Raw genomic sequence first — 26,801 nt, forward strand, 5'->3', positions numbered from 1 at the left:
GATACAGCAAAGTAAAAAAAAAGTAATGTTAATATTATGTGGCCTAAACCTTCGACCGCTTTTTTCCGACTATTGGAACTCCATTTTTCAAATTATGATTCTCCCTCATATTATGAGAGCATATTTATTAAGAATATGTACGTTTTTTTTTCTAATATCATAACGTAAAATTTCATCGAATAAAATTAATTAGCACATTCAATTTTATTTTATAACCGTCGTTGAACAGCCGACCCAATTTTTTGGGTTTATGACTATAATGCTCAATGCCGTAGCCTTGTTATTTTGAACCCAATCCAGAAAACAAGAGAACTCCTGGATCAAGTTTTGGGAGAAATGTGCCCTTCGTTGAGGACTTTTTGATGAAACTAACCCGCATTTGCGTTACATGGAGAGGAAAACCACGAAAGAAAATTAACACGGCTAGCCTTGCCGGCAAGGGGACTCTAACCTATGATCCGTCTACCACTGAGGATATTTTTTCGACAGCACTGTGGTCGGTGCAAGCCGGGTGCGGAATTCGTATCGACAAGTCATTGCTGGGATTCGAACTTGTTTCACCTAATTGGAGGGCAAACGCTCTATCCCCTGAGCCATCAGGACTCATTCAATGTTACTTTCACGAATCATTTAGATAGCATCTTAGTACATAAATATCCGATCATTAGTTTAAAAGTTATTGAAGTGTTTCGTTTTTATTTTGCACACTCTATATAACAAGCTATAAAAGATACCTTCTATAAAATGAGCTTTTTTAAACTGCATGGTACGAAAAAATGTAAAGCTGCTTTATATTAATTTAAAATTTTCTGCAATTTTTAGGCACATAAAAACAAAATTTTTATTCATACGAATGATTTTCTATTTATAACAGCAAAACAGTAAGAAAAAAAAAAACAGATTATTCATTAACTTTCTCGGCAATTGTGAAACTTTAATGATTATATCATAATCATAACATTGGTAATCATTATGAAGTAAAGAATATTAAAAGAAAGAAGAAAAAAAAATTCGAAAAAATTTGCCCTAAGAGCAAACAAAGAAATACTTTTGAATGACACCATGAAAAGATTTCAAGGTCAAGTTTTATGAATATTGAATTCATCCAGAGTCTTAATTAAAGTTAATAAACATAAAATAATGAACTTCCTTTGACTATGCTCCTTTGACTATCTTGCAAGAGAAAGAATGTCATACTAAATTAAACGTAATTATAGACCTTCTACGAACAATTTGTTTTTCACCAAATAATATTAAAAAAACTTGAATATGCTTCACAAATCTTTGTATATCTAACGTCCTTTCGTAGTTAATTAAATTCATCGCGTGATATATGATTGATTTGAACAAGAAAACATGTTTTTTTAACAGCCAAACGCAGTGATTTGAATAAAAATAATACATCTTGTCTTAAAAGGTCTAAGGTGCCTTAAAATATTTATTTAATTTTTTTTATAAACATGATATTAATTTATAGAACGAGTGATACGAAATTGCAGTATAAAAAGATAATTGTCGTCTTATCGTTTTGTTCATTCTTATTGGACAGAAAAACTGCATGATCACTGAGGAAATAAGTATTGCCACAACTAAAGGAATAAAGTAAAATTTAATGTGTTTTTGGCTCTATGGAAACACCAAAAAGCTCGTAAATTTTACTGATGCGTTTCGGCAATGATTTTGGTAAAACTAGAAATAAAATATGGTTTTATAATATGCGATTAATATTTGTAAATGTGATAAAGTTCGGTAATTCAATATGATACTTTAGAACATGACATAAAAGTCATTTATTAGGTAAAATTTACTTTTCAGTTTTGTATTTTTTACTAAATGTGAGGTAATAACAGTTATAATTTTGAAAACCAGAATTTCTGGTAACCCGTTATCATATGAACGGAAACACTACAAAATGAGGGGTTTTAAATACCGTATATTTTCGTTTTTATTAACAGAATTATGTTTTTATCTTGTTTTTTTTCCAGAAATATTATTATCATATACAGTAGAATAATTTTTCCAGAATTTTTGATCAATAATAAACAAAGAAGATGTAGATAGATATCTTTGACTAATTTTTAATCTTTTTTTAACGGTAATTACCAGTAATATTTAGTTATCTCTTTCTAATATTCTCTGTTATTATAAAGTATACGCGTTTTATTGTTATTCTCTACAACATCTCATGATTTTACCTTCTAATGAAACATTTTTCATTTAATTTTTGTGAACAAAGCACGATGGAAATGAATAAAAGACTTTAACGTCAGGAAATAAAAGACTTTTAACAACAAACTTGAAACAGCGGAATAATAGAGATGGCTATGCTGACCACACTTCACTTACCTGCCGACTGAAAACTCATCAATGATCAATCAGTTACTAGTAGCAAGCAATTGAAATACGTTTCATATTGAAGTAAAATTGTGTAAACAACTGATTGCCATTAACAACCACAACATTTCGGCAATTGATTTAATGATAACAATCAAGCGATATAGTTCAGACTCCTGCTAGGACATCTCTATTAAAAATGTACAATAACATACACATTTTTAATGCATCAAAAAATTCTTCCTGTACTTTCCCCCCTTCCAAACAATGATTTAGGTAAATAATGTCCACATAGATAGGTGATTAATATCAATTTATGAAGAGCCACTCCAGTTGTTTTTGCCAATTTATTGATTAAATAAAGAGGTAAACGATGCAGCTTGAAATGGAGAGCTAGGGGTTATGGGTTTGATCCTGGCAGCTGATAGAATAACCAGCATGTATATGTAGCAAGGTGAGCGTTAAATTTATAGTGTTTGAGAGTTTGTTCGCTGGTTGAGGTGTGGAAGTTTGGAGAGAGGGATAACAGCTCAGGCGCTGTCCACATCACTTAACTGGAGTTAAAATTACAAAGCATTCCTAACATGGCTGGAAAAGATAGAGCAATAAAAACGAGTGTTAGTGCTTGGGCATGGCTAGCTGGCGTGAAAACGTTGGAATGTAACATGAAAGTGGTAAATCCCTTTAATGTCTTTTCATCTTAACAGCGGTCAGCAAATTCTGCTCCAAAACCTTGCTGTTGTTCGCTCGCAATCCAAATGCAAGCCAATTCAATTGCAAGTCAATCCAAATCCAAAGCAACAATTGCCAAACACTGAACGAGAGTTGCGTTAATGAAGAGCGAGAAAATACAATTTGAAGAATTCTATTTTACTTAATAAAAAAAGGAAACATTTCGTTTGAGATAGATTAATAAACATAATTCATACCAGTATTCAAAAGCAATAGAAAATAACTCTAAGATACAAAAGAAAAGAAATAAAAGCAACATTCCGTTTCAAAATGCACGTTCTGAAAAGGTTAAGTGAATTCAATAAAACAATTGTAAATGACTGAGGGGAGATAAAAAAAAAAACCTATATCAATAATTCATTTGCTTTAAAAAGTGCAATCGACGATGTAAAATTTAAGGTTAGTCTAATTATCCTAAGTTCCATTATTAAAAGCTTTTACACGCCTGTTTCAGGGTCACATATTCTAAACGTGACCACTTTAATGGTTGTCCGACCTTCTTTCTACCATCTACAATTGCTTTAGAAAAACAACGATTCGGAAAAAAAAAAAGCCCGTAACAAAGCCTTTATTAAAAGAATGGATTTCAAATGGTCCAACAATCTGTGATGATGATGTTCTAAATCGTTTTATTATGAGCCACTCAAGCTATGTATTTACAGAATGTAAATTAATGGTATAGAATTGAAGAAGCTGGACAAAATGATGTCTGCGTTTTCTTTTTATTTGAATTAAGGGAGTTTTTGGGTACCTTGAAATTTCCATTTAATATTTAAAACGATGATGAAGTCGGAAAAAAGATTCTATTTTCTCTATATTAATGATGAAAATGGCGCAAACGCATTTTCTTCATATATTGATAAATTAATTAACATTTTAAAATTATTTTTGTTCGTTTTATTCACTTAAATTCTTACTTTTGAGCCTAATAGCTGAATTTAAGATTTTAAGAAGGTAAATATTTTCTAAAACCAAATCCTTGAATTTTGAAAGAGGCATTAAACATACTTACAACTTTAAATTCGATAATTAGTAAGCTTCAGTTACTAACTAAGCAGTGCCGTAGCGAGCTTAACTCGCGCCCGGGGCACAATATCTTTTTAGCGCCCCCGCCCCCACATTCGAAAATCATCTAATATTATAAGTAAAATATACTTGCAAAGTAATAAATAAATAAAGTTAAATAAATAAAGTCATAGACTCAAGTTAGGCATTAAATTTGAGACAAAAAATGTAGTTAAGAAAACAAGACTAGATTTTGAAATGTATATGATCATCTAGAATTAGTTCATAAGATACCTATTAGTCTATAAGATACCTTTATTTTTTTTACATATTTATAGAGAAATATTTTAAAAACACGCAGTTTTAAAACAATAAAAAAGTAAATATTTATTATCTCTAAGGAGATACATATATTTAAAAATATGATTATAATACAATTATAAAACTAATTACTATGTATAAATTTTCCGCTTTTGATGAAGCAAATTTATCAATAATATCATCAAAGTTGATCATTTCAAATTTTTCTCTTTCCACACTTAAAAATGCTAGGTCACTTAGGCGATCTTGTCCGATCGTTGATCGTAGATATGTCAAAATTAATTTTAATTTGCTGAATGACCATTCGCATCTAGCAATTGATACTGAGATAGTCAAGAGTATTTGAAGTGCCACTCTCAGGTTTGGAAAAACATCTTCTCCATACGGGATTATAAAAGTAAGAGATTCTAATGGAGTTTTAAGTTCAATTTCTTTTCTACTACGGAGTAACATTTTGCAGTCACATTCTTCGATAAAGAGTTATATTCCATTGAAAGCTGTATTATACACTGCACAAACATACAAACACTTTGTACACTGCAAATATTTGGAGATAATATATGTAACCACACAGCGTAGATGCCATAAGGAAGTGCTGACAGACACAGGTCGAGTCAGCCTAGCCATTAAAAAAGACGTGTCATTTCTATTATGAATATAGTATTACAGTTTGATTAGTGTTCCTTTTTATTTACGAATTAACATTTATTATATTTCACTGGCACTAAATTTAAAATATATTTTGTAGAAATAAATTATAATAAAAATAAAAATTATCCAACAATTTTTTTTGTTTTGCTGACCATTTGGCGCCTCTTTGTGAGTAGCGCCCGGGGCATGATGCCCCCCCTTGCTCCCCCCTCGCTACGCCACTGTAACTAAGTTCTCCTTTTTCTATGTTTCCATTGGTTATTAAAAACATTATAGAAAAAATAGCAACAATTTTTCTAAGAGTGCAAAATTTGAAAATAAGACAATTCTAATACATAATTCATTTATTTAAAAACATAACATTAAATTTTTTATTACTATAGCGTAAATAAATAATCTCTATGCCGTAATGCTTTCCATTATAAGCTTTTTATAAGTACCGATTCTGAAAAGTCTTATTCACTCTGATAAATTTAAACATAACATAACAAACATAACAAACATAGCAAACATAACAAACAAACATAACATAAACATAAATACTGAATGTTTTTCATTTTTATAAATACTTAAAAGTAGGCAGAAGTTAATAAATCATATTACTCTTTATTAATATATAATACTCCTAATTATTATTACATTAACAAATCAAAAATAACAATAAATAATTTATTTTTAATAAATGTTCTTAAAATTTCCTTTTTTTAATTACGCTTTTAATGTTTTTGATTATCCATTTTGACGAATTCAGTATTTAATTTTAAGTGCTTTTCACTCGAAACCTTCTTATACGAAAGCTCTAAGAATGATAAATGAGAAATTAAAAGACTTTGTTGAAGTATCAGCAGCCTACAACTCAACTCTACAATAGTTGTATATTTTAATTAGATATGCTGTAATTCGAATTTTCATTAGGCTTCCAAAATTAAAATTGACAAAAGAAACTAATGATGATTTTTTTAAGATTTTTATTTCAGTAATTTATGGCGAAATTTGAAACTGGACGATAATTTTCCAGGTAATATTAATATTATTATGTTGATTAATTTATTTTTAAATAAACTTAATTTCCTATTTTAACGTTATGACGTATTACTACTAATTTAACATAATTTTACGTCATCAAAACATATCACCCTTCTAAAATCATAAGGCGACGCAGGAGGTGTTTACAGCTAGTAAACGATACTCCTTAAACAAAAGTTTAAAAAAAAAAATCCTACAAACGGAAATAAAGACGCTGAGGGTGGTTTCAAATTCCACGAAACGTTCGGTGGAGAGAAAATAAACTGTTAATACGACATGAAGGTCGGCGCTTAGAACTATCGAAACATTATACTGAAGTAAATTGTTCAGTGATGACATAGTTAAGGAGAATCATAAGTGTATTATGATTCTCCTTAACTATGTCATCACTTAATTTGTCTACTTATAGAAGCTCACGTCTAATGCATAAACAGCGAAACATAAATCCCCTGATTCCAAATGATGATAAAACCGTTAATGGAATGGCGCAGTTAAGAGACGTGCATGGAAACTTCATTTGTCACATTTAGACATTCTAAATTTAATTAGGTAACGAAAACAAGTTGTAACCAAGTTATTGTAAGTTAAAGCTTTTAAGATCTGAATTAGATTATAATAATAAAGGAGATGTTTTTTTGTTAAGTGATTGTAAGTTAATGTTTTTGAAATCTGAATGAGATTAGAATAATAAAGGAAGTTGAAGTAAGTTTTTGTTGCGTTACGGTAGATTTAGGGCAAATCGTAGGGGCATTTTCGATCGTATGCATGACGTTCATTTTAAAAAAATGAGATCAGAAGCAATAATACGTTCATCATAATAAATAAAAAGGTTTAAATTGTTCTGAAAGTGCGCGTAAATTATGAAGAATCAGTGACAATGAAACTCAACACATTTAAACTCAGCAGGACCTGCACTAAGCATTCGCTTTCTCGCCAAATGCGATAAAATTGTAAATTTGGCGACAAAATTGCGTTTTGGCGAAATTAATGGCGAATTAAAAATAAAAAAAAGTAGGCAAAAGTAACTCTTTTGAACAAATCCTGTATTTTTTATTCGATTAGAGTAATTTTCATTAGATACGTAGCATAACCAATTAGATAATGTAAGCATAAGCAACAAGAGAGATGACGTAAACATAAGACTAACTATCGTAAAATACAGACGTTGTCTGTCAGATCACGCGATATCGCGTGAACAAAATTCTGTCCTACGGTTTGTGTCGATGAAACAGATTAAGTGGTCGCAAGATGCATATCATCATCCAGCAATTTTTGCAGAAAATACGTTTTCTAGTGTCAATAACGTGACAACAGCATAATGTTACTTCAGATTTATCCTTATATCTAAGAAGTGTCTAGTCCAAGAAGTCCTCTAGTTTAAGAAGTTATCAAAAATTAACCCCAATTATTTCTATTTCGTTCCCATTCATTGCTCATTTATTCCCCCCCAACTGCAAAATGACTCTTGATTTGAATTTGCATTTTATAAAATAATTCAATCTATAGTAAATTTGTATTCTGATTTAGAGTTTTTTACGGGGAAAGAATCAATCATAAAAAATAGTTAAGCTTTTGACTAAGAATTTCGAAAATTGGCTAATACATTTGATATTTGGCCAATTTACTGGCTAATAATTTGAGTCCTTAGCACGGGCCCTGATTTTGGCATATTCACGTAGTATTTAGAACAATATTAAATATAGCATTGGTATAATATTTATAGGTATAGTATCTATATAATTGGTAGAGCCGTGATGGCTCAGGGGATAGAGGGTTCGCCTTCCAATGAGGTGAACCGGGTTCGAATCCCAGCGTTGGCTGGTCGATACGAATTCCGCATACGGCTTGCACCGATCACAGTGCTGACGTAAAATATCCTCAGTGGTAGGCGGATCATGGGTTAGAATCCCCTTGCCGTTGAGCTAACCGTGGGAGGTTTTCGTGGTTTTCCTCTCCATGTAACGCAAATAGGGGTTAGTTCTATCAAAAATTCCTGCATGAGGGGAAATTTCTCCCAATACTTGATCCAGGAGTTCCCTTGTCTTCTGGACTATGTTCCAAATTACAAGGCTACATAGTTGAACATTAATAATCGTAAACCCAAAAAATTGGGTCGGCTGTTCAATGACGGTTACAAAATAAAATACGTAATTGGTATAGTATATATAGTTCGTATAGTTTTAAATTATATAATTATTAGCATTCTTAACAAAAAATCTTTTAAAAACTCTTGGCATAAATAGTTAGTTTTTTTTTTCATTAAAATTTTTTTTAATTATTATTAAAACATAAATTTTTGAGATTAAAGAAAAAATTTAAATGCTAAAAAATAATATTGTAAGAAAGTTTCACGATAGAAGTTTTATTCTAACAACCTAAAAAACAAAAATAATCGTAGAATAAGAAAGTAGCTTAGCTATTTTAATTTACATTATGCCTTACGGATTAGCAGTTGTTTTTAAGGATAAATTATAGTAAAATGCACGAATTTCCCATTACACTGTATCCATTTATTAATGATCTTAAAAGTGAAATTAAAGTAGGTCTGCATGGTAAAAATTGAAAATACGTCGTTAAGTTACTAACTTGTAAGCTGTCGTAACATAAAGCTTCACTTTTACAAAAAAACATATTTTTACATTACATTAACTTTTTTTTAACGTAAAGCTAAATTTTTTAACATAAATTAGCAAACTTTTATGAATGTTATAACTAAAGCTAAAATAATATTTGTTTATTTATTTTTATTTTAAGGTTACAGATTTAAAACATAAATGCTCACTACGTGCTCTTGCGCGCCGAATCCAATCAATTAAAAATGAAAACTGTTACCAGCGCGAGAAAAGAAATATCATCGGTTTTATTGATACATACATACGTACGTATTAGCGTTTTATATAGTACTAGGAGGATCCGCCCCCTGCTCGCTAACGCTCGCCAACCCCCGAGAATTGCTACGCAATCCTATGTGGTTCGCGCCGTGAACCATGGCTCGCAGCGCTCGCTCGCCAATGAACACAATGTTCTAGCACAAAGACATAATATATTATCATCAAAGACATAGTATTTTATCATCAAAGACATAGTATTTTATCATCAAGACATAGTATTCGCGATCGCAACGCTCGAGTACGCCGTCTAGCGGGAGCCTGTAAATATCGGACATTAATTTATCACGTTTTCATTTAGTTCCATCAAAGTCATTGACTGAATCAGACGCCATTTTTTAGCAGCAAATAAGAAACAAAATTTCCCTAAGGAAAAGGCCGAAGAACTTGAAAAAAATCTCCAGAATATTAGTAAATCTTTCAGGAACAGAACACGCCAAACATTTGAAGAAAAATTCCTCAATAATTTTTAATTTCTATTATCAACAAACTTGCAACTGATGACTTCCGATTTCGGATACTGTTACAGATGTGTGTATTAAGGTAAAATGCATTTCTTCTGTCTTCAATTCATTACGAATTAAAGTGAAGTCAAATTGCTTTCGTCATTCCAGTGAATAAATATGAATTCAGAACATACAGAATTGTAATAGTTATAGCATATTCTTCTTCGTTATAGAAGAGTATATATTTCTGTATCCATATAATTCGGAAAACAGCAATAAAGAATCATCCAATTTATTCGAAATAGTGTCATTTGTGCTGATGATTAATTAATTTAAATCATTTTCTTGGTAAGTTTTTTTTAATTTTGAAAGAATAAGTTCAACTAGAATTCAGCTATTCTGTTTTTAGCTACATATTCAAATTCATATCAATTATAAAATTTTGCTGTGTAGTATGTTATCTAAAAGTAATGAAGGTATAAACTATGTATCTATTATTTGAGAATAAAGTTTTCAAACAAGGAACTTATCATTTTGGAATTCTCCGGGAATTATAAATCAGGTAAGTGCAATGATTTTTACAATAAAAAATTTGCTAGTAAATATTTTTTTTTTCATTTGATGATGGTTCTCTACAGAATGGTTTTTTACGTCTGATTAAGAACTATAAGAATAATAAAAAAAGAAACAATATGAAAGTTTTTATTTCAATGTTAAGAATTCTTAAAATCGTTTTTTTTATCCTAAGAATTCTTTATTTTCCGTTTTTTAGTTTATAATTTTTTGATAAAAATTGTTCTCGAAATACTTTTGAAAAATTAAATGGTATAACATTATGTGTTTATGTATACTTCTTGTATATTCCAATGTTTGAAATAATATGATTCAGAAAAGCATGGACTTACGTATTAACGCAACCGCCGCTACAGATTTGGCGGTTTTTAAGTGCCGCCAATCTACACTTAAAATTTTTGCGACAATTCAGAAAATAAAACACTTTATTTAAAATCAAAATAGTTAATCGGATTTCGGTGGAAAATGAGCCGATATAGAGTTTAGCATAGATTCAAAACAATCATATCGCCATATGAACTCTGATGAATAAGATTCCAAATGAAATAACATTTCCAAAACTTACGTTTACCAAGATAAAGTTTTATGTTGTGGGAATTGGTACATTTTCGTTTTTTCGGTAAAATATTTCCCTCCTGAAAAAATAAAATTGCATCTTGTTTTGTTTTTGGCAAATCCCAAAGACGAATATTCGTAGCACTAAAAATGGCGACAAAAAAGAATTGTTTTTTTGTTTTAGTTTCGTCAGCATTCTTTATTTAACGTTTCTTAGTTTCTAAATAATGATTTTTATTGAAACTTGAAATTTTTTGATAAAAATTGTTGTCAAAAAACGTTGTTTACAAAATTAAATTTCATAAAATTATGAGGCTTATGTATACTTTTTGTTCATTTTAATTTTTGAACTAATATGATTCTTAAAACTATAGAATGTAAAGTTTAAATGGGCCTTTCATGTTATATCATTAAATTTAGTAATACTATTTCTCGGGCATTAGGTATACATATTTATACTCTTATAAGAATATACATATTTTTTTCTGTTAATGTACAAATATTTTTCCGATGTGTTTTGGATGTTCCTTCTCTAATAAAAAGAGATACCATTTTGTTTTCGGTTGTACAAGAAAGAAGATCAAGCATTTTTCTTTTTTAAATTTAATAAGCCACATTAAAGAAGGAACGTTGCAATGCTACACGCTACATTAACGACGTCTCCAGAGGAACTGAATGACGGTTCATATAGAAATCGCAGGTATGCGTCTCATACAACAACGCCCCCTATAGCTCGTTGCGATCGCGAATTGTACTTATGTAGAAGAATTCTACCAATGTTCTTATTGGCTTTTAAAAAAGTATATTAGCTATTTAGATTGTACATGGTGAAAAAATCAAAACATTAGCTAAATAAGAAACATATTAGCAAAATAAATTATCAAAAATTGCTTCACTAATATTCTGCATTTTAAAGCGTGAAAATTCAATGCATAAATAAACGCGAAATATAAAAAAATTCAATGCATTCAATACAAACACTTAAACGTTTTTTAGACGTTTAGGTAGCTCCCAGTAGAAAAATATCAATTCAACAGCGGCCTTTTAAAGCATTCTCACTTCAATTAATTAATTAATTCCTAATTGAGTTTAAATTAAATATTGTCATGTTTTTAGTGCATGAATCTGAATTGAACAACCTGATAATGCTCACTCTGGTTATTGTTATCTTGGTTGCTCACTACGTGCTCTTGTGCGCCGAATCCAATCAATTAAAAATGAAAACTGTTGCCAGTGCGAGAAAAGAAATATCGGTTTTATTGATACATACACACATACGTACGTATTAGCGTTTTATATAATAAGATAGATAGATATTTCGAGTTTAAGGTGAAAATCTAACGCTAAAAAAATAATATTATCAGAAAGTTTTGCAATAAAAGTTTTATTCTAATAACCTAAATAACAAAAGTAATCGCACAATAAGAAATCAGCTTTGCTATTTTAGTTAAAATTATTCATTAAGGATTAGCAGTCGTTTTTTAAAGATAAATGGTAATAAAAAGCACGATTTTCCCATTACACTGAATCCATTTATTAATGATCTTTAAAAGTGAAATTAAAGTAGGTCTGCATGGTGAAAATTGAAAATACGTCGTTAAGTTACTAACTTGTAAACTGTCGTAACATATAGCTTCACTTTTACAAAAAACATTCTTTTATGTAACGCATATTTTTACATAAGGATTAACTTTTTTTTAAACTTAAAGCTCAATTTTTTAACATAAAGTAGCAAACTTTTATGAAAGTTGTTACTAAAGCTAAAATAAAATTTGTCTATTTATTTTTATTTTGAGGTTACGGATTTAAAACATAAACTTTTCGAGTTTAAGGAGCAAATCTAAACACTAAAAAATAATATTATAAATGAAAGTTTTATTCTAATAACCTAAATAACAAAAGTAATCGTACAATAAGAAAGCAGCTTTGCTATTTTAGTTAACATCATTCATTAAGGATTAGCAGTCGTTTTTAGAGGATAAATGGTAATAAAAAGCACGATTTTCCCATTACACTGAATCCATTTATAAATGATCTTAAAAGTGAAATCGATGTAGCTCAACATGGTGAAAATTGAAAATACGTTGTTAAGTCACGCTCGCTTAACCGGATCCCGAGAAATAGAAAGAGACGTGTTAATCGTGGCGTAACGTAACTAAGGGGTTATGAGGGTAGAAAGAAAAATCAAAATCCACTTTCTTACAAGGATGAATAGATATGTTAATAATGGAAAATAAAACAGAAATATCATTAATTTGTACCATCTATTATTATATTACTATAATTATGTTTTTATTAACTGGTTTTCGTGATGATGGAAATCTGGCAATGAAGATTTCGATCACTTTCTGGATATCAAGAATATTTAATTTCAACTGTACTTGTGTGCCTGATGACAGTACAAGGCTCAATCGTCTCCTGATTGCTACTACTTGAATTTACCATCAAGAAGAATTTATTATCTACAGAGCCTGTCTACAGAGGGGCATACGGGGCAGTTGCCCTGGCCCCCCACATCAGAGAGAGCCCCCAAATCGAATAGAAAGTTAATTTTAAGTTTCCTTCTTCAATGAATTTTTTTTAAACAAAATATCAGTACAGTGTAAAATCTGTCAGTTTTATATTAGCTTTTTTATTAATCTATCGTATGAACGCAATTTATCTTTCGTAAATCCATGGCTTTCTAGGGCGGAATTCAGCCAAATTTTTGCAATTATGATAGACAAATTTGGCCAATCAAAAGCCTGCATTTTTACATATCGCTATGTGCGATATGTTTACAAAAATACAGGCTTCTGATTGGCTTAATTGAGCCATCGTAATTGTGTAAATTTAGCTGAATTCTGCCCTAATGTCAACAAGGATTTTAATTTTTCGCAGCTAGATGACAAAGTTAACAATCAGAAAACTGCATTCGGCATGAAATTGCGAGAAAATCAGTAAAATGGACCGAACGATATTTCGTCTGACCATTTGGGGGGGGGGGGTACTTTATAGGTATTTCAGGTTCTAATCTATTTTCCTGTTATCTATAATGGGCTGAAAAATTTAAATACCTCCATAACGTTCGGTTCTTCAGAACTGAAGTAGTGAAGCAGAGGGGGCCCCCAAAGAAGTTCTCAAAGAAGGCCCCAATAAGGCTAAGTCGGGCCCTCGTTGTCTATCGAATTCCGATCACTTATTGTAAAGCTAGAGAGCTGAAATTTAAATTTCAATACGTTTCTGCATCTGACAACAAGCAAGGCTCTTTTAATTTCTGACTACCACAGACAGAACGTATATACATTTTGTCGCCAAACGAAGTCTATTATCAATAATAATTCCGACAAGATTCCAAGTAGCTAGGAAACTCAAATTTCAACTTCACTTCAGTGCTTGATGAGAGCACAAGGCTCAATCGTCTCCTAATTGCTACTACTTGAATTTATCATCATTTTACCGTTATGAAGAATTTATCGTCTATCACATTTCGATCACTTTTTGTAAAGCTAGAGAGCTCAAATTTCAATACATTTATTCGTCTGATAACAAAACAAAGCTCTTTTGTTTTCTGATCACTACAGGCAGAAAGTATTATCATTTTGTCACCAAATAAAGTCTATCATCAATAATAATTCCGACATGATTCCAAATAGCTAGAAGATTTAATTTTTCAACTGTACTGTCGTTCCTCATGACAATGTTAAAGTTTAAATCGTCTCCTAATCGCTACAGGCAGAATTTAACGTAATTTTATTGACAAATATGTATAGTCAATCAACATTTCAACAACTTTCCTAAGAGCTAGGGGGTTTAAATTTCGACTACATCTCTTTTTTTATAAATAAAATCGTCTCTAGAACGCTACGCTATAAAAACTGCGTTATAATTAGTGGTCAATTAAGTCGGTGAAAAACTTTATAAATTGTGTGAATGAATACTTTAATTCAAGTTAATGCCCAATGGAGATTTAAATGTTAAATCTGAACATCAACAATTGAGCAAGCTCACATGCATTTACTCCATTCATAAATTACTTTAGCCAATTACAGCGTGCGTTAAGAAATTGTCAGATGACAAAGGTAGATTGACTGCATATAGTGAAGTTCATCATCACTTAACATTCTACTGAAACAGAAGTTAAATGTTATAAGAGTCATGAATGTTTTTAGTTGTGTAATTAAGATACTTATGTTCTCATAATGAGATTTACATAAATCTGTCAATTGTATTAAATGATTTTATAATTTTTAGTTTATATTCGCTTCTATTTTGTTAAGCCAAGTTCGATGTCATTTTATTATTCTTCCTGTGCTGAGTGTATGCTTAATTAACAAATGAATTTTATTTTAAGATTTCGCTTCTTACTTTATATTGTGTCGTAAAAACATATAAAGACTCTTTTATGTATTTCATCTTACTATAATTATAAATTTTTTCCCCCGAGTTGCCTTACCATTAAAAAAGTTCTGCGAATCCTCTGCAGTAATTCATCATAATAAAATATTTTTATTACAATTTTTCAAAATTATCAACATTATTATTAATTTTGTCATTTGTAAGCTTATTGTTATATTTGTTTCTAAAGAATTATGTAATAATTAATCAAACTTTATCAATTATATCTTTATCATAATGCATCAATATTTAGTAAAAAAATAAAAATTTAAGCTGAATTTATTAAAATTGCCTATAGTTTAATTTATTTTAATTTAGATCAATAAGCTTGTTATCATTTTTGTTTTTAAAAACTTAAGGAATCGTATTTTATCTTGTAACAACATTTTTCTATGTATTATTTTATTTTAAACTTTAGTTTGTTTCGACTAAAAATGTTGCAAGTTTTAATGGCTTAGTAGACTGCACATAAGGATGTTAGAATAGCGCTCCAAAAGTATTACAAAAACTTTAAGTGAGGAGGGAATATATGCTATATATATTTAAATCTTCAAAATGTTTGCGGGAAAAGTAAGCCAGAATGCTACTACTTCACTCTAAGTTTGTTTGTTTTTTTACTTTTTGTGAATAAAAAGCAAAAATCAGGAATATTTCGTTTTTTCATGAAGAAGAAAATCTTATTTTATTGCAGAATAAGTCATAAAATTTGAGTTATTTCCATATCAATCAATACAGTTGATTATCAGCAACAAAATGTGGAAACTTTTATGTGTAAATGGAAAAGAAATATTTTATTTAATTTAAGAAAAGAACTTAGATTATCTACCTAATCGAAATCAAAAATTTAAAATAATTCAATTGTTGTTTGTTTCTGTAGGCATGTTGGGCTTTGCTTTATTTTTTGGAAAAATATTTATTTGAAATGTGTGTATAATAACGTTTAACTAAGAAAAATAAATAAAGAAAGAAGAAAAGAAACTGGCAAATAAAAGTTTGTTAAAAATATGACTCAAATATAATGTCATAAAATGTCATAAGTTAAAAAAAATATGATTCAATTGAACTTAAATTGAGCTGGTGAATCAAGTCCATTTCTCTTCCTTATCCCCAAAATTAGCAGGGCTAAACAATGTCTATGTAATTCATGACCAGGAGGAAGTCGGCCACCAAAAGTGGGTTATTTAGAATGTCCCTTTTGTCCAGTCCAAGACATGTTGGGAAGCCAATTTTTAAAATTTATGAAATAATAAAAATTATTTAAATAATAAAAATAAACTCCATGAAACGAAATAATTTTTGTTTTATATGTTCCATAGTTCAAATATTATGTAAATTTGTTTTTGATGAATTTAAATCACAGCTACAAAATAAATAAATAAATGCAAATCCCTTCCCCCATTATTACATGAGATTTTTTGTAAGATTAAATAAATTTTTTTCCCAATAATTAAATTATTTTTAAAGTTTACATCATTAAATATTTTGTAACTGCAAGACGTAAATGTTTTCAATGATATAAATATTTTTGCAGTTTACAAAACAATTTTGTCAATAAAAGATATTTTGATATAATATTTATCAACTAGTCAGTAAAACACCTTCCTTTTAGGTATCAGTATAATATTTCAGTTATTTGAAACTGAATTATCACATTAATAAATAGAAAGCATCACTATTACATTACTAAATTACAGAATATATGCAATGAAATAATTCTATTAAATATAAAAAAATTTTATTTAAAATTTTACAAACGGTCTCAAAAAACTAAAAACATTTATAAATAAATAATATAAAATAAAAGCAATAAAATGTATACGTGTTTTGCAAACAGTAAAATAATACCAAAGTGAAAAAAATAAAAAAAATAGACATTATACTGATTCTTAAAATAACTGTTAATATTTTCTGATAAGTAAAAACATTATCAAAGTAATTGCGTTAAATAAAATGAAAAAAGTTCTTTGCATCCAATAAAATAAATTAAAAACGAAAATAACTAATAAATAAGTAAATAACTAAAGATATTAAATAGATTCTTGAAATAATTGTATACCTTTGATACATAAAAATATTATTAACTCTAAATTAATCGAAAATCGTTTGATAATTTTATGATTTTTTTCAAATATTCCTAGCAATACAACACCCGATAATTCCAAAAATGCAGAAAAACAATAAAAAATGAGTTTAATCAATCAACGTTGCAAAATATCACACAATGCCTGCTATTTATAGGAGAAAACATGCCACCTGATTGGGGAGAAAAATTATCTTAACATTCGATAGTGAAACTTCTTTTTAAGCTCAGATAAGTACACACATAAGTTTAGTGCACAGATAAAACTGATGTTGGTGGAAGCGTTAACATGTGTTCAATAAATGAAATGGTTAAACTCACCTTATGTTATCGTCTGCCTTTACCTCTCTGTCAGGGAAGGTCTATAAACTTTTATCTGGTTGGGGTCGAGTTACTATTTTTAAATCTCTTTCGAACGGAGTCTGGGTAAACTCGGGAATTTTTTTTATTTTTTAAAAAACTTTTAAACGGATTTTCGCTAAGCTAAATCAGTCGTAGACTGATTGCGATTACACTTTACGAATGACATTATTGTTCCTTGAAATATTACGCAATCACGTGTCATTGTGTATACGTAATGAATGATGAAATTAGTGTTTTTGGTATACATGCAAAGTTTTCCTGCATTTGAAATGTCGTAATATAAAGGGTATAATAAAAACAGAAAATAAATATGTAATAGTATATGTTTTTTTCCATCTCTCTCTACTAAATCATAAAAAGATATTTGTCTAAAAACCGTTGTTTTACTGTTTTTGATTTTTGTCGCTGTATTCTCATTGAATTGAAAAAGCACGTGATATAACCATCAATTAACTAAGATTCGGGCATCTTTGGCCCTTTTTAGCTTAAATTTAAAAAAAAGATATAACGTTATTTACCTTCATATTAATTATTCATTACTTATTAATTTGATTTGCATATAATATTTATTTATTCTTCCATTCTCATCATATTCTACTTAACTTACGTTTTAGTTTTATTATTATTCGAAATTAAAGGCTTAAAACTAAGAGTGGTGTTTCTTTATTATGTTAAAAAATAATTATATGCTATCACCCAATGACACAACATTATATAATAAATAAAGTTATCCGTTTAATAGTTGCTAAAATCTTTTTTGCAAAAGAAAACCGTGAACACTTTTTACTTGAGCCGCGATGGGGAGAGAGCGTTCGCCTTCCAATGCGGCGAACCGGGTTCGAATCCCAGTAAATACGAATTCCGCATCCGGCTTGCACCGACCACAGTGCTGACGTGAAATATCCTCAGTGGTAGACGGATTATGGGTTAGAGTCCCCTTGCAGTCAGGCTGACCGTGGGAGGTTCTCGTGGTCTTCCTCTCCATGTAACGCAAATGCGGTTAGCTCAATCAAAAAGTCCTCCACGAAGGCAAATTTCTCTCAATACTCGATCCAGGAGTTCCCTTGTCTTCTGGATTGGGTTCAGAATTACAAGGCTGCGGAGTTGAACATTAGTAGTCGTAAACCCATAAAATTGGATCGGCTGTTCAACGACTGTTATAAAATAAAATAAGATACTCCTTACTGTCAGTTTGATGATAGGATGGCTCTCTTAGTCCTTTGTCCCCCAATGTCGATATTTTTTCAACACTAGTAACATCGGTATAATTGTAATATAGCCATATATATAGAGTGTCCAATAAATGTTGCGACAAACTTTGAAGTAGGGCTCATCATAAGAATTAAGAATTACTTAAGAAACCCTGACTGGAAATGTTATCGTATGCCGCTAAGGACGCTTTCCTATTATGTACTGTTACATCGTGTGTCTTTGAACATCAGGTACTTTTATTTATCTAAATTATCTTAATTTTTTTTTGTTTTCTATTAATTTTTGTCAAAAACTGCTTTCAAATAGGCACAGTATTAGCTGTTTCATCGTAACTTGATGATTTGGTGACTAACTGGACTAGCTCGCCTACTTCGACTCTAGTAAGCTCGCTCATTTAAACTTGTAAATAAAAAACCTGAGATAGTTTCCAGGGTGTCCAATTTTTATAAGTTTAACTAAGTTATATACGTAATTACATAAATTGTTATAAGTTACCAAGACCAATTAAAAAAAAAATATTTGAGTAATTAGAAAAAACATAGCAAAAAAAAAGTATTCCTTTCATATATTTTACAAATCTATAACTTTTAACCAACTTCAACAGAAAAGAATTTTTTTTTTAATTATGAAAACAGTATGTTTTAAGTTAAAACATCATAAACAAACTTTTTATGCTCAGCTCTAAGCAAACACATAGCAACGAACTTCACTCCAATATTTAACCCTGAAATTTCGCATTTAGTATGCAAATATTAACTGCCAATAGCACGTAACGTAATATTTGAAGCCATAAACTGATAATAACACCTGTATCATAATGTAATGACTAACAAAGAGTACAATGACCTCTTTGTGAGTTGAAAAGCAAGTGATTAAGCTATTTTATTCAAAAGAGAAACGCAATAATTTACTTAGAAATGGTTTGTTAGCGAATGTATTTCGCAGAATCAAATACAATTAATTAAAGAAAGAATAACACTTTATCTAGCTTTTCTGTGACTCAGCGATGAGATACAAAGAAAAATGAATTATTAGAGTTTAACCAATCACATAAATTAAAAAAGTAAACAAGATGCTGGAATAAGAAAGGGAAAATATAAATGTATTAAGAAGAGTCTTAAGCAATTTATATATTCGCAAGAAAGCAGAGCCATTAATACATTTTTGAATACTAAACTTAGCTTATAGCTATTATAAGTTAGGGAAAAGTAATGACATTGACACTATAGCTAGAGAGTTGCAGGTTTTACTTTGAAGTATGACGATTTTACCAGACCTGGCCTCGTAACATTATTCAATATTTAAACGAACATATTGGTTAGATCAAAGATTTACTAATGATAATGTAATTATTAATAAATCTTTGAATCTTCCAATTACGGGAAAGTAATTTATTTATTTATTTTTAAACGTGGGCGTAGGACCGAAGGGAAAACGGGATCTACATATCATTTAAGTTTTCAAATGCTTTTTTGGAGCACTATTCTTTGAATCTTTTGCGCAATCTACTAAACCACTAAAACTCGCAACATTTTAACGCAGTTGAAGAAATGATAATAAAAATAATACTGACAGAGAGAATAGGGCCGGAGTTAAATGAAAGTTTCCATAAGACATAAGAATGAGCTCCTTGCGATAATTTAAATAAAAAATGAAGGAAGGAAAAAATGGATCAAGTTTTGGGAGAAATGTGCCTTCGTTGTGGACTTTTTGATAAAACTTACCAGCATTTGTGTTACATGGAGAGGAAAACCACGAAAATCTAACACGGTTAGCCTTGGCGGCAAGGGGATTCTAACCCATGATCCGTCTACCACTTAGGATATTTCACGTCAGCACTGTGGTCGATGCAAGCCGGATGCGGAGCCATTGCCGAGATCGAACCCCGGTTCACCCCATTGGAAGGCGAACGCTCTATCGCCTGAGCCTAGTGGCTCTCTTTTTTGGAAATTTTCTTCTTGGCGGTAGTTAGTCCCATTTATATAACAGGTTTTTTTTATTTCGTTTAAAAGTTTTACCTGAAAAAAAACAAGAATCAAGTTGTTTTTTTTTTAATTTAAAAAAAATGAATTTTTTTTTGTTTCTTTTTTCAGGTAAAAATTTTAAACGAAATAAAAAAAAACTGTATTATAAATGGGACTAACAATCGCCAAGAAGAAAATTTCCGAAAAAGAGAACGAGTCGCTAAAAGCCTCTGGATTGTAAGTTAGCGGTTGAGAAACTCACCAGACCTAAATCCTTATCAAATATCTTTGATCATCTGCAAGCAAAAACTCGCCAAAACGAATTGCTAAACGAAATGTATACATAGGTTAACATATTGTAAAACTGTAAAAGCCTAAAAAAATCTCTGTCGAAACAAGTTGTTTTTAAATCAAAAGCAGGGTATATAAAATGTACGAAAATGTATTACTATTCCCAAAACATTTTTGTTTTCCAAAACATTTTGAGATTGATTGAATTAATAAACTCGCTATGTAAGAGCGTACTAAATGATACTTATTTAACTTTTCAAGGATTAAAAAAAAACAATAGGGAAAAAATCACCCTATACACGTGGCAAACAAAATCATTTGTAAAGACATGTATGTTTATGATTTATTTTAAATTTAGGAGTATACGAGAGTGTCATCTATTCACCATTTTTAATATAAATTTTTAGAATCGATGTCAAAAATTGGGACAGTGGCAGCTGAATTTTATGGGTCGTAAATAATTATTTATGATATAAAAGGAGGATAAATTATCAAATCACAATGAGGTGGAGCTTAAAGAAGATGAAAAACATTGTAAATGTGAAATAAAAATCATCAAAATTTATGCAAAGCTTACCTATATACGTGACAAATACCTAAATACGTGACAAATAAGATCATTTGTAAAGAAATGTATGTTTATGATTTAATTTTAATTTAGGAGTATATACAAGAGTGCTATCTATTCACCATTCTTAATATAAATTTTTAGAATCGATTTCAAAAATTAGGACAACGGTGTCTGAATTTTAAGGGTCGTAAATAATTATTTATGAAAAAAAAGGAGGGAAAATTATCAAATCACAATGAGGTGGATCTTAAAGAAGATGAAAAACATTGCAAAGATGAAATAAAAATCATCAAAATTTATGCAAAACTTACTTATATAAGCGACAAATAAAATCATTTGTAAAGACATATATGTTTATGATTTAATTTTAATTTATGAGTATACAAGTGTGTCATCTATTCACCACTCTTAATATAAATTTTTAGAATCGATGTCAAAAATTAGGACAACGGTGTCTGAATTTTAAGGGTCGTAAATAATTATTTATGAAAAAAAAGGAGGGAAAATTATCAAATCACAATGAAGTGGATCTTAATGAAGATGAAAAATATTGTAATGATGAAATAAAAATCATCAAAATTTATGCAAAACTTACCTATATACGTGACAAATAAGATCATTTGTAAAGAAATGTATGTTTATGATTTAATTTTAATTTAGGAGTATATACAAGAGTGCCATCTATTCACCATTCTTAATATAAATTTTTAGAATCGATGTCAAAAATTAGGACAACGGTGTCTGAATTTTAAGGGTCGTAAATAATTATTTATGAAAAAAAAGGAGGGAAAATTATCAAATCACAATGAGGTGGATCTTAAAGAAGATGAAAAACATTGCAAAGATGAAATAAAAATCATCAAAATTTATGCAAAACTTACTTATATAAGCGACAAATAAAATCATTTGTAAAGACATATATGTTTATGATTTAATTTTAATTTATGAGTATACAAGTGTGTCATCTATTCACCACTCTTAATATAAATTTTTAGAATCGATGTCAAAAATTAGGACAACGGTGTCTGAATTTTAAGGGTCGTAAATAATTATTTATGAAAAAAAAGGAGGGAAAATTATCAAATCACAATGAAGTGGATCTTAATGAAGATGAAAAATATTGTAATGATGAAATAAAAATCATCAAAATTTATGCAAAACTTACCTATATACGTGACAAATAAGATCATTTGTAAAGAAATGTATGTTTATGATTTAATTTTAATTTAGGAGTATATACAAGAGTGCCATCTATTCACCATTCTTAATATAAATTTTTAGAATCGATGTCAAAAATTAGGACAACGGTGTCTGAATTTTAAGGGTCGTAAATAATTATTTATGAAAAAAAGGAGGGAAAATTATCAAATCACAATGAGGTGAATCTTAAAGATGAAAAACATTGTAAAGATGAAATAAAAATCATCAAATTTTACTCACTGTTTGCCTACTTGCATGAAATCGGAAGTCTGCCATACAAATTTCTATGTGTGGGGTATCTAATAAATGATTCAAATTAAATCCAGAAATAAGCATAGACATATAAGGATGGCATAAGTCAGTGAGAATCTCAAATGTACTAATGAGGAAACCCTTGTAATGATATAAGTTTTAAATGATAAAATAAATCATAAAATTACCAACCTGACCTCCATATCATTTAAATGTTTGTTTTATATTTTATGAATCATGGCATCAATCAAAAATAAGGACAAGGCAATTCATAACATAAAACAGTATAGCGAGCAATTATCAAAACAATAAAGCTGCATGGTATTCAGAAGCGTTACCAAATAAGGAACGTAGAGTTTACTAAGACCCCTGAAGAGTTAAAAAAAGAATCGGGAATTTTAACACCTAAATCTTAATATAATAAAATTTATGTATTTTTTTCAGGTTTATGTATTTTATACAAGATAGTTGAAATCCTTTTTTTGTACACTGGTAAAGGTGTAAATAAAAAATCTTCCAAATTTGTAATGCCCGTAAAATTGAGGAGGAGTTTTGAAAATGTCGAAAAATAAGCGAAAAAGCGATGTGAACGTAAATGCAAAAAGCACTGTTTAAATACATACTATTGAATTATATTAAATTAATAAGAGAAATTGTAATAATCGGAAAATATTGCTATTTGTGTTATTCAAAAAAGAGTTGCGTAATTGCTTAGTAAATATAAAGGTTATATTTATATCTAATGATAAAATGTTTAAATACATGCTGTTTAAGTACATTACAAAGACTTTTTAAAATATACATACCAACAAAGTTTACTTTACAAAGAAAATCGGAGAGGCTAAGAAATGAAAAAGAAATTTGTTTATTGGTTATTGATTACGATGTTAATAGGAAGATGGGGTTCGGGGAATGCTATTGTTTACAAAGAGAAAAAAAATTCTGGTAAAATTATCGTACTATGTGGTAATAAAATTTATGGTAAAAAAAATCATAATCATGGAACCAAAACATATGGTATTTAAACCATTCATTTGGCAATTTTTCCGTTTATATGGTAACAGTTTACCTGAAATTTTGGTTTTCAAAATTATAGTTCTTATTACTACACATTAAGTAAAAAATACAAGACTGAAAAATAAATTTAACCGAATAAATGGTTCTTATGCCATTTTTTAAGGTATCATGATAGAGTTATCGAATTTTATCATTTATTATAAAATCATACTTTATTGTCAATTTCTCCAAAATCATTAATCGGTAAAAATTATCGAGCATATTGGCCTTTCCATAAAGCCAGAAACACTGTAAATTTTACCGTGTGCTGGTAGTTTTTACAATATTTTCTTCCTCAGTGTAGGAATCTAAAACGATACGTTTAGACATTCATTTGCCAGCATTTTCCCATAGAAAAATAATATCTGACGCTTTAAGAACAAATATTAAGCTTATCTAATCATTATTTTTATTCATTAACTAGAACGCAAACGATTTTAACAACATTCGAAACTCTCTAACTTAATTATTTATATTTTGCATTTAATACATATATTGCTTTTAAAAAGAACTATAAGAATTTCTATTTATTTATTTTATTCATCAGATTCTACATTTGTTAAAAGTAATTAAAAAATAAATTAGAACTGATTAGAGTTAATTAATTATTGCGAATTAATTCGAACAAAAACACGTGATAGAGCAATAAGGTGCGTTTTCTTGTTTTTTGTTGCGAAATTCTGGAAAGGATTATCCATTAAACTACAAACAACTTTGCTCATTTTTTTTTCAAAACAACTATTAATTTGTTTCTTAATTAGTTTTGTTTATGTTTATAATTCTGTTTTTTAAAAGTTCAGAGATATTTAGCATATTTATACGTAAATTTTTGAGAAGTCGCTTTAAAACAATTTTCTGAGACATGGACGAGATTTAATAATTTCCACGCACAGGATAAGAAACAGTTCAGAATGGAATTAAAAAAAATTCAATGACATAATAAGTTTTTACAAGTTATTAATCATTATTAATAAATTATTAACCATTTTGAAGTTTCATTCTTAATATTAAAAATAAAACTGGATATGAATATAGATATCTTTGTTAACAATTAATTAATTAGGGGATTAAAATGGTAATTAAAAAATTTTTACATTTATTTCATTTTGAATTTTTAAACAACGTTAAAAAGGCTGATAATCCATTTCAAGTGTGCTATTTATATAGAATTATGAACTAAACTTTATATTGAATTAATACTGTACAATATAAATTCCACGGAGGCTCAGAAGAAAAGCATTCACCTCCCAATGAGGAGAACCACGTTCGAATTCCAGTGGTGGCTAGTTAATACGAATTTTGCTCCCAGCTAGCAAAAATACCACCAGTGGATAATAATACCATCAGATGGACACAAAAATACCATCAGTGATAGATGGATAATGGGTTAGAATCCCTTTGCCCTCAGATCAGGAGATTTTCATGATTTCCCGCTCTATGTAACGTAAATGTGGTCTAGTCCACCAGGAATGCCAGTTTCTCCCAATGCTTGATAAATGAATTCCCTTGTCTTTTGGGCTAGATTAAAAATTACAAGGCAACAGAGATGAACATTGATAGTCCCAAACTCAGAATCGGTTCTGCTGTTTAATGCACTCTCAGAAATAAAACTCTCACTTTTGACGTTTCAGCATTCCTTGAGCAGAATACGTTAATTTTGAGAATCATCTCGTCACGAAATCACGTAATTTGTGAGGAAACACGAACTCTCAAATGCATGACGAAAATATTTCCTCAATTCGAAACTTCTTCGTAGTGCACTGTGGACAAGAATAAAGACTGTTAACAAGAATAAAGACTGGACATAAGAAATAAGACTTGACAATCAAAAATTAAGTAACAAACTACGCTGACCGAAGATCCGGTGTTCGAATCCCTCTTGGGGTATGGGTGTAATTTATCTATCTGTCCTTGTTGTGTCGTGTAGTCTATACGGTGCCCACGTTAAAGTGATTATTAAAAAAGTTAGATACAGAAAGCACTTTAAAAAATTTTTTTAAATAATTAAAAGAATGACGAAATTTTTCTGCAATTTTGACGAAATTGGTTTCCTTGAAAAAGTGACGATAGTTATTTCGTCACTGACAAAATTTTCGCTCGGAGCATATACCAGAAGACGGTTTCGTCAAAAATGAAGAAAGTTTCGTGATAATCGAGTATTCATTTTCCACAGCGTGCCAGTTATAAACAATAATTTTCTTAATTAGTGAATTATTAAATTAACCAATAAATTCTTCAAAATTATGATTACACATCAGCTTATAAAACAAATATTTTTATCTCTTATCGTTCAAAATTCTTAATAAATGATTCTTGTGATACTTAAAAGAAAAAATTTTTTGTGAAATTAAATATTAAAAATATTTTCTGCCCTCATTTTGGATGAAGTATACATAATTATGTATTGGTTTCAAAAGAAGAGAAGAAAATTAACTTTCATGAAGCCTATTTGGATAATATACATTCCGTAAGTAGTCCCATCTTTAATATATTCCTTAATGGAAGAAAAGCAGAAAAAGTTAATTTATTTATATAGAAATAAGCCCTGAGCAAATTTGTTATAATCCTGTTTTGTCAGTTATAATCATTCTCCCAATAATTTAAATGCGATTATGTTGTCAAAATGAACAAAACTTCATTAATTTAAACCCTGATGTCTTAACCAAATATTAATCTGAAAAGCTACATTTTCCTAAGATAAATATATAATTTTGTTTCTGTTAAAACATACTGGCAGTAATCAAATAACTTTTCCCCCGAAATAATCAGGTTAAATAGGCGTTTCGGATTACTAAACCCATTAAAATACTTTAAGTTTTTCTTTTACCGAACAAATTATTTGTAATTCATAACATGTTAGAAAGCAAGGTAATCTTTCATTAACAGTGATGAAATTTCAGTAGG

The 26,801-nt window shown here is 29.5% G+C and overlaps 1 protein-coding gene across 3 annotated transcripts in view; it reads right to left on the reverse strand.

The window, feature by feature from the left end:
* Nucleotides 1–26,801, reverse strand: part of LOC107443007 (tripartite motif-containing protein 2) — a 92,340-nt gene that overhangs the window by 36,118 nt on the left and 29,421 nt on the right. Inside the window, exon 1 of one of the 3 annotated variants that reach the window (XM_043039049.3) lies at nucleotides 17,310–17,526. The exons of the other annotated variants lie outside the window; for them this stretch is intronic. The gene's annotated coding sequence lies outside the window, so the exon portion shown is untranslated. Of the gene's footprint in view, nucleotides 1–17,309; nucleotides 17,527–26,801 lie in introns of those variants that run through there. 3 annotated transcript variants of the gene reach the window in all.

This window comes from Parasteatoda tepidariorum, chromosome 9 (assembly GCF_982258835.1).
Source record: "Parasteatoda tepidariorum strain Cologne lab strain chromosome 9, Ptep-v5.0, whole genome shotgun sequence".
Classification (NCBI taxonomy): Eukaryota; Metazoa; Arthropoda; class Arachnida; order Araneae; family Theridiidae; genus Parasteatoda; species Parasteatoda tepidariorum.